This window comes from Schistocerca americana, chromosome 1, assembly GCF_021461395.2.
Source record: "Schistocerca americana isolate TAMUIC-IGC-003095 chromosome 1, iqSchAmer2.1, whole genome shotgun sequence".
NCBI classification, from domain to species: Eukaryota; Metazoa; Arthropoda; class Insecta; order Orthoptera; family Acrididae; genus Schistocerca; species Schistocerca americana.
This window is the reverse complement of record NC_060119.1, coordinates 486,956,093-486,973,791: the sequence shown is the minus strand read 5'-3', so window position 1 is coordinate 486,973,791 and position 17,699 is coordinate 486,956,093.

Genomic DNA, 17,699 nt, shown 5'->3' with positions numbered 1-17,699 from the left:
ATCTGTTGCCTCGAGCCACCTGTGAAAACCCTACGAAAATTTGGCTAGTAGTATTGGGTGACTGGAATTCGACAATAGGAAAAGGAAGAGAAGGATGCGTAGTAGATGAGTATGGATTGGGGCTAAGAAATGAAAGAGGAAGTGGCCTGGTAGAATTTTGCACAGACTATAACTTAATCATAGCTAACACTTGGTTCAAGAAGTTTGACAGAGCACTGAAAGACCTAAGTCGAAACAAGGCCCCGGGAGTAGACAACATTCCATTACAACTACTGACAGCCTTGGGAGAGCCAGTCCTGACAAAACTCTGCCATCTGGTGAGCAAGATGTATGAGACAGGCGAAATTCCCTCAGACTTCAAGAAGAATATAATAATTCCAATCCGAAGGAAAGCAGGTGTTGACAGATGTGAAAATTACTGAACTATCAGTTTAATAAGTCACAGCTGCAAAATACTAACACGAATACTTTTCAGACGAATCGAAAAACTAGTAGAAGGCGACCTCGGGGAAGATCAGTTTGGATTCCGTAGAAATGTTGGAACACGTGAAGCAGTACTTACCTTACGACTTATCTTAGAAGAAAGATTAAGGAAAGGCAAACCTACGTTTCTACCATTTGTAGACTTAGAGAAAGCTTTTGACAAAGTTGACTGGAATAATCTCTTTCAAATTCTGAAGGTGGCAGGGGTAAAATACAGGGAGCAAAAGGCTAATTACAATTTGTACAGAAAGCAAATGGCAGTTATAAGAGTCGAGGGACATGAAAGGGAAACAGTGGTTGGGAAGGGAGTGAGACAGGGTTGTAGTCTCTCCCCGATGCTATTCAATATGTATATTGAGCAAGCAGTAAAGGAAACAAAAGAAAAGTTCGGAGTAGGTATTAAAATCCATGGAGAAGAAATAAAAACGTTAAGGTTCGCCGATGACATTGTAATTCTGTCAGAGACATCAAAGGACTTGGAACAGCAGCTGAACGGAATGGACAGTATCTTGAAAGGAGGGAATAAGATGAACATCAACAAAAGCAAAACAAGGATAATGGAATGTAGTCGAATTAAGTCGTGTGACGCTGAGGGGATTAGGTTAGGAAATGAGACACTTAAAGTAGTAAAGGAGTTTTGCTATTTGGGAGCAAAGTAACTGATGATGGTCGAAGTAGAGAGGATATAAAATGTAGACGCAATGGCAAGGAAAGCGTTTCTGAAGAAGAGAAATTTGTTAACATCGAGTATTGATTTAAGTGTCAGGAAGTCGTTTCTGAAAGTATTTGAAAGGAGTGTAGCCATGTATGGAAGTGAAACGTGGACGATAAATAGTTTAGACAAGAAGAGAATAGAAGCTTTCGAAATGTGGTGCTACAGAAGAATGGTGAAGATTAGATGGGTAGATCACATAACTAATGAGGAGGTATTGAATAGAATTGGGGAGGAGAGGAGTTTGTTGCACAACTTGAATAGAAGAAGGGATGGGTTGGTAGGACATGTTCTGAGGCATCAAGGGATCACCAATTTGGTTCTGGAGGGCAGCGTGGAGGGTAAAAATCGTAGAGGGAGGCCAAGAGATGAATACACTAAGCAGATTCAGAGGGATGTAGGCTGCAGTAGGTACTGGGAGATGGAGAGGCTTGCACAGGATAGAGTGGCATGGAGAGCTGCATCAAACCAGTCTCAGGACTGAAGACCACAACAACAACAACAACAGTATTGGAGGTTAGCGTGTGAACACAGGCAGACAGATACCACTGTTTCACAGTTTACCATTAAAACTAGTTCTTCCCTATGGCTTCCCCTCCACATGTCTAAGACACATATATTGAACACAACTCCCCTTCCCCTATTTGTGTTCACCTCCTCCTCTGTGTTTCTACCTCATTCTTTGTCTGTCTATCTCTTCCTCTCTACTCTCTCTGCCTCTTCATCTCCTTCTGCCATCTCTTTGTCCACTTCCTCTACCACCTCTCTCTGACCGCCTCTTCCTCCCCCCTCTCTGTTAGTTTCTTCCATCCTCTTTCTTTCCATGTTTGCTTCCCCATATTCCTTTCCCAGCTGCCCTCCACCCCTCTACAGCATCCACCCTCCCCTCCTCCCCTCAACCTGTGCATCCCCTCCTCTGTCTCTGCCTCAGCTATCCTCATCAGCAGGTATAACGCCAGGAGTACAGTTCAATAAGCGCCACACAGGGTAGCCACGTGTCTGAGGCACCTTGTCACAGTTCGCGCAGCTCCCCCTGTCGGAGGTTCGAGTCCTCCCTCGGGCATGGGTGTGTTTGTTATCCATTGTTTAAGTTAGTTTAAGTTACATTAAGTAGTGTGTCAGCCTGGGGACCGATGACCTCAGCAGTCTGGTCCCATGGGAACTTACCACAACCATCACAGTTCAATAAAGCAGGCCAATACTACTTCCATTACACATCTGTCATGTAGGGCTGGCTACCTAACATGGGCATGAAAAATCATTTATTTGCCCCTGACTTTCAGAACACCATGCAAAACAGGTGGGTAACGTGGGTCGATACAACTCCAGCACAAGACATCTGACATGTAGTGCATTCTACATGTTGGGCCCAGGGAAGAGCGTTTCTTGCCCTTGACATGTAGAATTCCTGCAAAGTATTTTGATTTGGCAAGCCAATACTGTCCCCACACAACATGATTGTCATGCAGGCAGCCTATATATCAGGGATGCGGAAACACATCGTTGTCTGTATGTCCACTCGTATTAGCGCCAGAATGTCATAAACCCCACAGTGCTGACACTCATCAGTCCTGCTGTTTCTGTGTTAGCTTTGATTAAAATTAACCCAGGGACTTGGGAGGGGTTCACACACACACACACACACACACACACACACACAGATACTCTGCGTCATATGTATATATATAACAGGCACACAGAAGATACAGCTATAGGTATATGTAAATGATCTTATGGACAGGGTGAGCAAAAATCTGTGGCTGTTTGCGGATGACATTGTGGTATGAAAGGAAGGTGTCCTTGTTGAGTGGCTATAGGAAGATACATGGTGATGTAGGCAAAATTTATAGTTTGTGTGATGAATGGCAGATAGCTCTAAAGTAGAAAAACGTAAGTTAATGTTGATGAGTGGGATAAACAATCATGTACTGTGCGAATACAGCTTGCGTAGTCTGCTGGTTGACACAGTCTTGTCGATTAAATTTCTAGACAACATTAGAAAGAACCGCGCGACTGCTACAGTTGCAGGTTCGAATCCTGCCTCGGGCATGGATGTGTTTGATGTCCTTAGGTTAGTTAAGTTTAAGTAGTTCTAAGTTCTAGGGGACTGATGACCACAGATGTTAAGTCCCATAGTGCTCAGAGCCATTTTTAACATTAGAAAGCTTTTCAAAATGGAATGAGCATTTAAGGAAGGTAATAGGGAATGAAAATGGTGGACATCGATATATTGGGATAATTTTAGGAAAGTTTGGTTCATGTGTAAAGGAGAGAGTGTATAGAACACTAGTTTGAACCATTCTTGAATACTGCTCGAATGTTTGGGATACCCATCAGGTCTGATGAAAGGAAGATATGTAGGTGATAAAGAAGTGGGCTAGTAGAGATTTTGCTGGTAAGTTCGATCAATATCACTCCTTTAATCAGTATACACAGCTGCTGCCCCACAATCACTCAGTACCTACTCCAAAATTCTGACAGCAACAACCTCCTTGATGTTGATCCTACCAGCAATCCATGCCAACGATTCCCACAACTCCATCTAGACAAATGTACCTCAAGGTGTAATCCTATACTACCTTTCCTCAGTCCTGCAAAGTCTTCGCTAGAGTTGTGGGAAATTTCACAACAGTGTTCTATTCCAGAAACCTGTAACCGAAAAGTCAACAGCTGTCTAATGTTCATACCTAAAACACTTCAATAGATTGGGTAACACTCAAGTAGATGCAAAACTGGAACTCTCTCCTGCTAACAGTGCAAAAGAAAGCACACAATAGTCTTGAACCACTAAGACTACTTACTGGCCAAATATGGAGACTGAATCTCACAGTCGTCGTCCATGCATCGTCCACCCCGACGCACCTATAACAGTCTAAGATGGACTTCCGCTTCTCCAAAGTTCTAACACTCACTTCAAATACTAGAACGACATGCACTCCACCTCTATTTCTGCATAGAACTACCTTCCACCAAATGCTGTACCCAATCATGAAGTCACCACTCCTGCAGAACCAACTCCTACATTTTTGCGTCTCCTACATCTCCTGTAATCTTGTAACCTCACCCATCCTTTAGGACTCTGGCCTGCTGCCACATCTCCATCGACACGCCCTGACTCCCCTTCTTTTCAAAGCTTTCCATGTCCTTTCTCAGTCTAATCTGAATCGTCTTCCCCTCCTAGACCACAAACTCGTCCTTGAAATCGACCCTTCTTTCCAATTATCACCTACACTACTCACCCCAAATGGAGGTTCCAAATCACACTTCGGCAGCCCTGCTAGCATCCCACGTATCTCCGAACTCTTACGTACAACCCATCAGTTCTTCCCTCATAGGAGACCCATAACCCTTGAAAAACGTCATGGATTTAGCGTAACATTTTCCATTTCTAACACATTTTTGATTTCCTTTTATAGCCTATTAGATCACGTACAGGATGAGATAGGCAGATTTGCAGTGCATCAGTAATAACTGAGCAATAAGTGTACATATATTTCCTTTTTCTTATAGATTAATAACTTGATTTTTAATTCTTATTACAATTCGTAGCTTGCCCTTACTATGCACGTGGGATAGTTTATAGGTATATAAGGCACTCGTCAGAGATGAGCATGCTTTCTTCTCAATGGGCAGAGCGAGTGTGGGACACTGGTCTCTCATTTACAGATTTATTAGTTTATACAGGGTGCCACCCTCTGTCCAGAGGAATGCCGGCATGCGGCTCGCCACCTCTCTAGGGCACTAGGAGCTGACAGAACCTTTTTTCTCTTCTGAGTGAACAGTTGGATTCAGAGCTTGTGAAACTGAAAACATGAATTTACATTTCGTTTTACTCCCTCCACAGTTTTAGAGATGGGCCTCCCTCTCTCCTCGCAGAGAATACGCAAAAGAAATATCACCTATCACCCATTCCTAAACGGTTTTGCTTTTTGGCTCCAAGCTGTAGTGTGGAAATCCCGTAGCTTTCTGAGAGCGTAAGTCCTATTGGAGAAGATGTTGTGACATCAGAGGGGCAGCTGCCGGGTCCTCCACTCGTAGTAAAAATCTGAACCTAAGCGTTCGGTTGGACAATGGTCTTTTTTTTTTCTTTTGGTACCAAGGAGACTCTCGCGGCACTAATGTCTGTGATTGGAAAAGACAAGTGAAAAAAATAGAAAATTATTGGGGCACGAGATTTCGTAAATCCTACCGGGAGACACACGACACTACTCTCGTCACTCTTGATACTCTGACACCAGACGGGTCGGACCGCGCTGTCTGCAGACTCACTAGGTCAAACAGTCGTCTGACTGACCCCGTGCATTTGTGGGAAAACTGGTGCTTTGGAGTGCAGTCATGGACAACGTCTGCTTGCTCCTACACAACTGCGGACGTCCTGCCTTAGCATTCAACCATGTAGACAGATACATGTTTATCCTCCTGCTATGTCATGTCCAATTTTGTCTTTAGATATGAGTTGGTTGAGAGTCATAAACGTGGGGAGAGTTAGTACTTTTTGATACAAGTAGCAGAACTTCACTGTTAGAGTGTGTCCGATATGAGGATCACTCGGGATTACATATTTTAGTGAATTTAGTCCTTCCGACTTGTCTTCTTCTTGCGTTACGGCCTCTGTATAACCACGGATAGCTCCTTCGAGGACTGCATTTTCCTCTTCTTCTCCCAGAACCTCTTCATTCTTCCTCCTCGTCTCTCCCGCTCTTCTTCCGAGATCTTCAGTGCCCTTTTCTCCTGTCGGCTCCACTGGTGGCACTCTAATCTTTTCCTCTATTCTTCTCTGTCGTTGATCTCCGGCATATTGGTCAGTGTATAGTTGTTCCTCCAATTTTTCTTTCCTTCGACCTTGATCCCCAGTTCCAACCAGTCCTTCCGAAGTTGAACAACCCACTTGGTTCCCGTCTTTCCCCTTATCCTCTCTGTTGTTTCCCACACTCTCTTCGTCATTTTGTCCATACTTATCCTAACTACATGTCCAGCAAACATTGTCCTTTTGAGTCTGATTTCCCCAGATATTGTTCTAATGTTCCGGTACAACTCTTCCCCAGGTCTTCGTATCCACCTCTCTCCACCTCTTTTGGAACCTAGTATTTTTCTCTCTTCTTCCTCCAGTTGTTCTGCTCTATTTCTTCCTAGTTTCATGGTCTCAGCAACATATAATACTGCGTTCCTCACTGTTGCCTTGCAGTGGCTTATCTTTGCCTGTGTGGATATATTCCTTCCGACTTATGCATACAGATAGAATATTTATTAACCAGCCGGCCAGTGTGGCCGTGCGGTTCTAGGTGCTACAGTCTGGAACCGCGTGACCGCTACGGTCGCAGGTTCGAATCCTGCCTCGGGCATGGATGTGTGTGATCTCCTTAGGTTAGTTAGGTTTAAGTAGTTCTAAGTTCTAGGGGACTGATGACCTCAGATGTTCAGTCCCATGGTGCTCAGAGCCATTTGAACCATTTATTAACCTGTAATTTCGTTGTTGGAGTTCAAAGAGAGGTTTGCACTGGAATCGACGGATACCGTCGTCCTAATTAATGTAAATGTGTGCAGGGACCTTACGGTACTTATTTCAGCGTAGGGCAGGGTTAGTCGTATTTTCACCACAAACCACCAGACGTGTCTTCACAGAAGACAGGTCATGCAGCACACGAGCTGAGCCATCACAGCAGCAGATCAGCATTGGCCATGCAACGTAAATATTCGAGAGCCGGTATTACAGGAAATCTAAGTGTTGACTCTTTGCTCGCTCTCGTCTAACTTGATCGTTAGACTTACATGCGAATTTCAACACTATAATGCACATTCATTGTTGATTAGGAAGACCATATTGTTTCGTAAATGAATAGTACCGCAGTCCTTTTCCCTTGCTTAAAAAATCCGATCATTTTGCTTTTGTTGAATGAAACGTGCTTATATTCACCACCATGATAGCAGTGTTACTGAAATATCTTCAGTGTCCCTTTTTTGTGGTTTGTTTAAATAAATGAAATTCTTAAGACATACTACCTTTCTTTCAAGTTACAAGTACCAGTAATTATTTGTATCTCAGTGAGATTCTTAAGGATGAGAGATGGACTGATTGAATTTCTTACGATTACTTTGGTGAGATGCGTAAATTGTTTAATATGTCTTTTGAAAGAAATTGTTGATTGTCAAGGTTCCCAACCTTGGGTTGAACGTCACAGAGATAATTTATTTCTCGCGTTATCCAGTAACCGTTGTGTAATTTGTTAGGCATTTACCTTAAGGGGAGCAGTGTACTTTGTCACATACATGGGCATAATTCGAAGTTATGCCAATATACTCCACACGAAAGGGGTCTTGCACCCTTTTTATATGAGATCCTTTCCTAATGCTTCCCATACAGAAATTCATATGACAGACACTAGGCGCCTCCATCAGCCTTACAATGAAAATATTCTACAGCACATCATTACCATGTTGACATGAATATCACTACCCATTTCAACATCTTAAATTATATATTAAGCTTTAAAATAATCTAATAAAAATTCTGAAGAGCAGCAATTTGGCCGTCGCCAGCTAGCCCCCAGAAGGGAGAATGGAAATGAGACGTGTTTCTGATTTAAAAAATGTCGACACCTCATGGTACAGTATGTGCGAAGTACCGGGACTGGCGGTGCTGTGCTGGAGGCGGCAGCTGTCGGAGGACGCGTAAGCTGCGGGCGGCGGAGGGTGTCGCCCGCCGCGGCGCCTCGACTGTCCGGTCCGACGCGCGCTCTTCCGGCGCCTGCCCGCTGGTGAATTATTCATCCGGCAGGGGGCGCCAGCGGCCGCGGCCGTGGCGGGGGCGCTCCAGCGCGCTCTCCGCCCTGTTCCAGTGACTGGAAATTCAAATACAAATGATTAGCCCGCTATTCGTCAGCAGAGCGCGTCGTCCAGATGGAGCAGATAGGAGCCACTCTTCCGTTCTGTATACACTCGTAGTTCAGAAACAGCCTGGCATACTTGTAGGACGATAATCAGCCCTATAAAAGCAAAAAAAAAGACACATATTGCTTTTGTCGGTTAAAAAAAGTAAAAAAAAAAGAAAAGCTTTTGACAGTGTCAGTAGACAGAAACTATGGAAGATAGTGGTGAATCGCGAAAATCCGAAAAATCTAATAAACGCAATAAAAAGTTTGTATCAGAACACGACTAACAATCTACATCTCTGTTGAAAAATTACTGATGAGATGACAACTAAGTCTGAACGCCGTAGGGATGTTAGAGTATATCAAAAGGGCAATTCAACTGCTCCCTATAGACATAACGGGGGTCAGTGAAAAGCAATGAACACTAGAAATAACTTCTGTCCAAAACATTATATGGTCATATCAACAGTAGCAGAAATGCTATAACGGGAGTAGGATTCGTTACGAATGGAAAGTAGGGCTGGGCGTGATTTACCGTGGACAGTTCTCTGACAGGATTGTTCTTGTCACAATCAACGGTATACCAATACCAACAGTAATAGTACAGATATACATGTCGACAACACAAGCAGATGATGAAGAGATATCCAAAGTGGTCGTAGTATGGGACGGGTAGTCCAGTATGCAAAAGTTGATTACAATCTATTACTCGTAGGGGATGGTAATACGATATAAGGAATGCAATATAATACACAGTCATGGAAGAATATGAACTCGCTGGTGAGAATGAGAGAGAAAGAAAAGTAATCGAGTTCTGAAATAAGTATCAGCTAGTAACAGTGAATCAAAAAGTAATTTCGTACTCAGGTCCTAGTGGAGGTGGTTTGTCGTTGCCTTCCGCCGACTAATTATGAACTGTAGAGCCTATGTCTTTGTTTTCATCGATGAAGGAAAGCGAGACGTTAAGACTCGGAGCCAGCACATGGGCTACTTTTCTCGACTAACACCAGGGGAGAGGGGCCTGGGCGCCGAGGTTAACTTCTCCACCGACCCACGGATGTTCATCAACAGTATGACAAACACGCACTTCATGAGACATCGCGGAGCGATTTATAATTTAATTGAGGAAATTGGCGCAAAGAGTGATAATCAGAAACTTTACGCCACCATCAGTCTTCCCTCTTATTGGACAAATACTAGCTGTGAAAGTTTTCAACCAAAAGGATCCGAATCAGCTTTCTTCCGAGTCGAGCGCCACCACACAAGGTTGCATTAGCGAACTCGGCTACGGACGCATTTGAGTAAGAGCAACAACAGTGTTCAAAAACGATAAGCAGATTAAGAATACTAGGAAAAGGACCGGAGACATGGGAATTTTCCAGCTGGATTATATCATGATCAGACAGAGATTCCTCAGTCAGATTTTGGATTGTAAGGCACATCAAGAAGCAGATTTTCATTCGGATCACATTTTAGTAATAAAGAAAAATATACTGAAGTTTCAGAGAATCGTCCGGATGACTCACTACGAAAAGAAGTGGTATACTGAAATACTGAGGAATAAAGAGAGGCATTTGAAGTTAGCCGACCGCGGTGGCCGAGCGGTTCTAGGCGCTTCAGTCCGGAACCGCGCGACTGCTACGGTCGCAGGTTCTAATCCTGCCTCGGGCATGGATGTGTGTGATGTCCTTATGTTAGTTAGGTTTAAGTATTTCTAAGTTCTAGGGGACTGATGACCTCAGATGATAAGTCCCACAGTTCTCAGAGCCATTTGAACAATTTTTTAAGTTATCCATTGTTGATATACTGCAATTATTAGTACCACAGTAAGCAGCTCTGTTGAAGAGGAATGTTCCTCTCTAAAATGGGGAATCTCGGAATTGGACAAACATAGGTATGAGCAAGGTAAGTCTAAAGAAGTACTTCAATCAATCTACGAAAGGAGAACGTACAAAAAGGTTCAGGGAAAGAAAAATGACTCACTTAGAAACGCACGGAAGCAAGGCGAAATATCTATAGGAAAAACGTGAAGAAATCGAAGAAACGTTCATCTGGAGGACTGATTCAGCATACAGAAACATCAGCTCAACCTTCGGTGTAATTAAAAGCGCGCACTTCAAAATTATGACTGCAGTTGTACAATTAAACTCAGGGGAAAGGAAAGATAGTTGGGAAGAATACACTGATGGCCTCTACAAGGGAAAGGAACAGTCCGATGACATGATAGATAAAGGAATGGGAGTCGCTAGGAAGACTTAAGGGATCCAGAATTAGAGTCAGAGTATAATAATGCTTTTGGGAACCTACAAAATTACTGACGGGAGTGGCAAACACACGAATATTCAAGTTATTGTGTAGAATACATGAGACTGGAGCATTTCGAAAAAATATTATCTACACAATCCGGAAGACAGCAAGAATAGATGCGTGTGAGGACTATCGCACAAACAGCTTTAACTGCTCACTCATCCAAACTTCTAACAAGACGAATACGCCAAACAGTGAAAAAGAAAGTTGGGGATACTGTAGGTGACGATCAGTTTGTCTTTCGGAAAGGTAAACCGAGTCTAATGTCGCAGTTGATAATGGAAGCAAAAGAAAAATCAAGACGCAATGACGAAAATAAAAGGAAGACTGAAGAATGGAACTAAAATCGAGGGTGAAAGGATATCAGTGATGTTGGATCAGGATTTTTCTGTGCTCAGTGAAAGTGAAGAATAGTTACGGGACCTATTGAACGGAATGAAGAGTCAAATGAGCACAGAATTTGGGCTTGAGAAAGGACCCATACAAGAAGACTATGGGTATGAGAAATAACAAAAAATGAGACTAAACATAAACTGAACATCAAAAATGACGGCCAAGAACAGTACGAAGTGAAGTAATTCTACCACCTTGCAAGCAAAATGTCACGGACGAAGCAAGGAGGACATAAAAGCAGACCAAAAGAGGCAATGAGGGCATTCCTTGTCAAGTGTAGTCTACTACTATCAAATGTAGGCCTTAATTTGCAGAAGAAACTTCTCAGAATGTACGATTGGAGCATAGAATTGTGTAGCAGCGAATGACAGATTGTGGGAAAACTGGAACAGAAGAAATTCTAAGTGTTTGAAATGTGGTGCTATAGGCATTAGGCTATAGGCATTAGGTGGACTGATAAGGTAGGGAATGGGTAGGTACTTCACAGAATCGGCGAAGAAAGGAACGTATGGATATCAATGGCAGGAGGAAGAGACAGGATATGTTAAGACGTAAGGGGTATCTTTCATGGTGCTAAAGGGATCTGTGGAGAGTAAAGACTGTAGGGACAAGAGAGACTGGAGGAAACATGGTGCAAATGCATTTGATGATTCTATAGCCCTTCGGAATAGAAATTAATAACAGTATACTACATCTTCTAATTTCACCTTCTTCTTATGAGAGCTAAAAGTACTTATCACACAGTACACGCAAATATCGTAGAGATAGGCCATTGGTAAATAAACGTGTCTGCAACGTAGGAACACAAATAATCCAATGAAGTCTGCCCTACTTTACAAGTAGATGTTATGGAACAAGTGTCCAAAGGCAGTGGAAGGATATCCTACACAAATGTAAGAATTGCTAAGTAGTATTTTGAAATGTCGCGTAACTTCGTGGGTTGTGTGCAGCGTAACACAAAGTATCCAATGAAGTATGCAATACTGAAGATGTACTATTTTGACATAAGAGACCACGAAGTAAGTGTCCGAAGGCAAAGGAGGGCTGGCCGCTGTGGCCGAGCGGTTCTAGGCGTTTCAGTCCGGAACCGCGTTGCTGCTACGGTCGCATGTTCGAATCCTGCCTCGGGCATGGCTGTGTGTTATTTAGGTTTAAGTAGTTCTAAGTCTAAGGGCCTGATGACCTCAGATGTTAAGTCCCGTAGTGCCTAGAGTCATTTTAGCAAAGGAGGGATATTCCACACAGATGTAAGAATTGCTGAGTAGTACTGTGAATTGTCGCCTAACTTCATGGATTGTGTGCACCATAGCAGTAACAACTAGTGGTCGCTGAATTATGAAACAGTAATTCCGTTGGTTTCAAGTTATTGTCTTCAGGAATGGAAAGCTGAAATAATGTAAGAGTTTAAGTGAGACATACGCTCACATAATTTACGACGTTTACTCGACGTGGCTGTCCGTGACTGACGCCTAAAACTCACGCGACGATGTGAAAACTCAACAGCGTCACGTAAGGCCAAGGGGAATGGACGACTTGCCATAAAACGTTTACGATTCCAGCGCGCCGTGTGATAAGGCCCACTCTTGCATTCATCGTCGTCGCGACTGAACACCAGCTGGCACTTTACGAATCCTAGGGACGGCGTGAGATCCAGTTGTTTAGTAAGAGTATTAGTTGGCATGAATAAAATTCATAGCCAACACCGCTGACAAAATTTCCATGACAATAAACGCTTGGGGCTTTGCATTATGAACACGACTCCAGACTTCGAAAGTATTGAATTGTGAGTTTTTCGTTTATTAATTAGTCTGTAAAATATCGACTACAATTTTGTGTTGTGTGGTTTGAAGTATGTATTACAAGCTGATGATGATTTGCGTCTCTTCGCTAGTAAAACTTCAGGAGTACTAAACAAGAAGAAATCGGCACGTTTGTTAACGATAAGAAGAGTGCAAATTGTACATAGAAATAAAATAGTAATAGACTGTAATTCCAATTGGATTAAGCAGACTGAAAATCTGTTTTCGGAACTGGATAGAGAATAATCGCCAGTTTAAGTGGTTAACGAAAATATAGAACAGAACAAGTTTATATGGGATTATTACATTTTTAAGAAATGTTCCATAGTTTCTGCAGTATGACACTAATACCCCTTAGGAAACAACTCACTGGTTCAATCAGTTTTAATGCTACAGATGCCTTTCGTTTTCATTAATTAACAGGAAATTCAGAAGTGAAAGTGATGTAAGCCAAGAGGTTACCGAAACGGGAGGATGCATATTGGAAATTGCTAGGAGTAGCAGGAAAGCTAACAAATGGATTCTGGGGAACTGACTGTGACAGGTAGACATGTCAATGTATGGTGTAGAGAGTAAGCTATCTCTATGATGGATGCCAAGAAATGACCAAGACGGCGACGTCATTGAAGATGGGCAGACGACATTAGCAAGCATACGGGAACTTATGAAGGTATGGGGCTCAGAATTCCGTAAGGCAGGAAAAATTGTAGACAAGACCTTTATCTAGCAGTAAACATCAAATGGCTACTGATGAGTAAGTTGTAAGGTGAATATGAGAATGCACAAGACCATTTACTCAGGAACAGAAGTAGTTCATTTTTTCAGATCAGCAAATATATTCCAAAAAAGTTTTGGAACCGAGAGATGCCTTCTTTTTCTTCACTTTTCGTAAAAATTTGCCCGACGTCGACTTCTCGTGAACAGTTAAGTGAATCTTGCTCACGAGAGTCTTATGCTTAATCCAATCACGTTTTTCAATGAAAGTCACTTCTGATCGTATTAGATCTTTACAAGCGAACCTCTCTTTGTATCAGAAATTTTTTTTTCGGGTTAATGAAGGTAAGTTCTCTCGATAGCTGCACAACGTTCTTCTTAGGTTTTTTTGATGCTGTGGCATTAGTGGATCACAACAACGAAGTATAATAACTTTGTACAAGGAATGCACAAGTCTGGATTTGTATCATGCTAATCAGGAAAAAAATAAATTTTGTTAGGAGGATTCACATTGGTTTCAGCAAATGGAAAGTCAATTTGTTGGCCATACGAACGTATTTAAGGTATTAAAGAAAATTTATTTTAGAATGGATATCTGAAGAGCCATAACTGATGTTGTTGTTGTTGTGGTCTTCAGTCCTGAGACTGGTTTGATGCAGCTCTCCATGCTACCCTATCCTGTGCAAGCTTCTTCATCTCCCAGTACTTACTGCAACCCACATCCTTCTGAATCTGCTTAGTGTATTCATCTCTTGGTCTCCCTCTACGATTTTTACCCTCCACGCTGCCCTCCAATACTAAATTTGTGATCCCTTGATGCCTCAGAACATGTCCTAATAACCGGTCCCTTCTTTTTGTCAAGTTGTGCCACATACTCCTCTTCTCCCCAATTCTATTCAATGCTTCATCATTAGTTATGTGATCTACCCTTCTAATCTTCAGCATTCTTCTGTAGCACCACATTTCGAAAGCTTCTATTCTCTTCTTGTCCAAACTATTTATCGTCCATGTTTCACTTCCATGCATTGCTACACTCCATACAAATACTTTCAGAAACTGGTAATAGAATGCATTACTTTATTTATTGGACCTTATTCACTCCTGAAGGAAGGGCAACTTTTATGTGGGACTTAACGACCACTAAGTGTTGCAGTTTAGAATACAAACAACATCGTTCACTATACAGCACCACAAAACATACACTTTCAGAATTTTAACAGCAACCACACAGTGCTGGAGAATGCCTCTCTGCCACTGGAGTTGGCTGATATCTTTGTGACACTTTTTCGCTTACTAAATGAATCTGTAACGAAAAGTGCTGCTCTTCTTTGGATCTTCCCTGTTTCCCCTATCACTCCTGTCTGGTACGGATCCCAGAATGACGACCAATATTCAAGAATTGCTCGAATGAGGATTTTGTAAGCTACCTCCGTTGTGGGTGTACTAGACTTTAAATGACTCTGACTCTTGCGTCGCCTTTAGCTGCTATTTGTTTTATGTGGTCGTTCCACTTTAGATCGCACAGTACGCATATTTCTAGATATTTTATGTATGTGCCTGCATCCAGCCATGGTTTTGCAATCATACATTATGTAGTGGGTTTTCCTGCCTATTTATGCGCAATACGTTACGTTTGTTTATGTTGAGGGTCGACCGGCAGTCCCTGCATGAAGCCTCCGATATTCTGTAAGTCTTTCTGTATTTCGCAACCTTTTTTTAGCGTTTCGACTTCTCTGTAAGGAACAGCATCATACGCGAGAAGTCACATGGAACTTCCGACGTTATTCACTAGGTCATTTATAGATACTGTGAAAAGTAATGGTCGTATACCATTCGCTCCGGTAACATCCTAAGTTATTTTTCCACCTGGAGATTTCGCTCCGTTGGGCATGACATGCTGTGTTCTGTTTGCTAGAAAGTCTTCAGTCCAATCACACAACCGCTCTGATACTCCGTGCGTTCGTATTATGTACACTAGACGGCAGTGAGGAACTGTATCGAGCACTTGCCGGAAGTTAAGGAACACGGCATCAATCTGGATACCGACATCTACTGCTTTCCGTGTCTCGTGGACATAATGAGCGAACTGGGTTTCATACGATCGCTGTTTTCGGAAGCCATGTTGATTCCTACAGAAGAGAGTACTTAAGTACCACTAAAGATACATCACGTCTGCATGATCATCGTAATCATCATCGTCATAATCAATAATGGGACATTCACTGTTGTATCAAAGCTTCTTATATAATTTTTCACATATTACGGTCTTCATCTTTATGCATCCCAAATTCCTGTTTCATGTTTTCCAATGTCATGTATCTACTTTCCATTAGGTCATCTTCCCAGACTTTTTCTGTGTCTTGGAATCCAGCAGAACATTTTCTTGTTCACCTTCCATCCATTCATGTGCCTATGTGCCTCTCACACCTTAGTTTCAAGATCATACAGTCATAAGTGTGACTTCAGGCTGTTTCCAGATCCGTTTTCTTCTTTTTCTGTCTTTCTTTGTAATCTCTAACACACATCTCTACATTGACCACTGAAGAACCCTCATTTTCTGAACATTTTTCACGCTAAGTCAAAACAATTTACACACATTATTTGTAAGCTTTCGTTTTCAGAAAAACAGGATTATTAGTTTTGAAGACAAGACGTGGGTAGTGCAACGTAACTAAAAACTAAAGTACGTTACATTAACACTTAGTATGGAATTTCCTTGTCAGACCTCTCTTGTGATTTTGAGTTTCCTGCTACTCTGATGAAGTCTAATGACGTTTAAGTTTATAAGTATGCCAACATACGTGAATCAGTTCCTTGTCTTTCAGGGGCTATCCGTACTGATTTTGTTGAAACCGAGTGTAATGCCAGAAAAGCACTCTAAGGCGTTGGCCCCTTACTCAGCTGGCATTTATCGCGGATCACTCACCCAGCACAAAGTCCCAAGCGACTGGGAAAAGGTGCAAATGACTCTTGTATGTGAGAAGGGTTAATGAATGGACCTGCAAAATTACAGACCAATATCGTTAACAGTGGTTTGTTGCAGAATTCTTAAACGTATTCTGAGTTCCAATATAGTAAATTTCCTGGTGATGGGAAAGCTTATATCCACAAATCAGAACGGACATCCTAAGCATCCCTTGTGAGAACCTCAGCCTACCGTTTTCTCAGATGATATTCCGTGAACCATAGATTAAGAGCACCAGGCAGATTCCGTATTCCCAGATTTCTGTGTAGGATCTGACACGGGGTCCACTGCAGACTGTTGATGGAGGTCCGAGTATACGGATCAGGTTCCGAAATACGTGCGTGGGTCGAAGACTTCTTATGAAAAAGAAACCAGTACGCTGTACTGGACGGCGAGACAAGAGTAACTTCAGGAATGCCCTAAGAAAATGTGATAGAACCGCTCTTATTCTCAACATACATAAATGATTTGACGGACAGGGTGTGTAGTAGTCTAATGTTGTTTGCTGGTGACGCTAAGGTGTACTGGAAGGTGTCGTTGTTGAGTGACTGATGGAGGGTACAAAAAAGACTTGAACAAAATTCTAGTTACTGTGTTTGTAAGTAGGCTATTTAGGTTTTCTTATTGGTAACGCCACGTAGCGCTCTGTATGAAAATCACTGGCTGTGCTGTGTGCAGTCTGTGGCTAGTTTGCATTGTTGTCTTCCATTGTAGTATTGGGCAGCTGGATGTTAACAGCGCATAGCGTTCGGCAGTTGGAGGTGAGCCGCCAGCAGTGGTGGATGTGGGGAGAGAGATGGCGGAGTTTTGAAATTTGTAAGACTGGATGTCATGAACTGCTATATACATTATGACTTTTGAACACTATTGAGGTAAATACATTGTTTGTTCTCTATCAAAATCTTTCATTTGCTAACTATGCCTATTAGTAGTTAGTGCCTTCAGTAGTTTGAATCTTTTATTTAGCTGGCAGTAGTGGCGCTCGCTGTATTGCAGTAGTTCGAGTAACGAAGATTTTTGGTGAGGTAAGTGATTTGTGAAAGGTATAGGTTAATGTTAGTCAGGGCCGTTCTTTTGCAGGGATTTTTGAAAGTCAGATTACGTTGCGCTAAAAACATTGTGTGTCAGTTTAAGCACAGTAATGTAAAATTTTTCTAAGGGGACGTTTCATTTGTCGGCCCTTAGCCGAGGATACCTCACTGGAATCTTCTGATTTTTTCTTGTAGTTTGTGTAGTTAGTGTAGCTTTTGTTTATTGCTAGCGCGTAATTATAGAGCGAATTTCCTTTGTAGTTGTAGTTTTTCATTGTTGTACAGTAAAACAGTTGTGGCATGCATGTAGATTTGCAGCAATTATTTCGCAGCTGCGCTTGCAATTAACGAGATATTATTTTCAGTGCTACGTTAATGTTCTCTTATTTTTGCTGTTCAAATTGTGCTTTTCTGTGTTATCGTGTG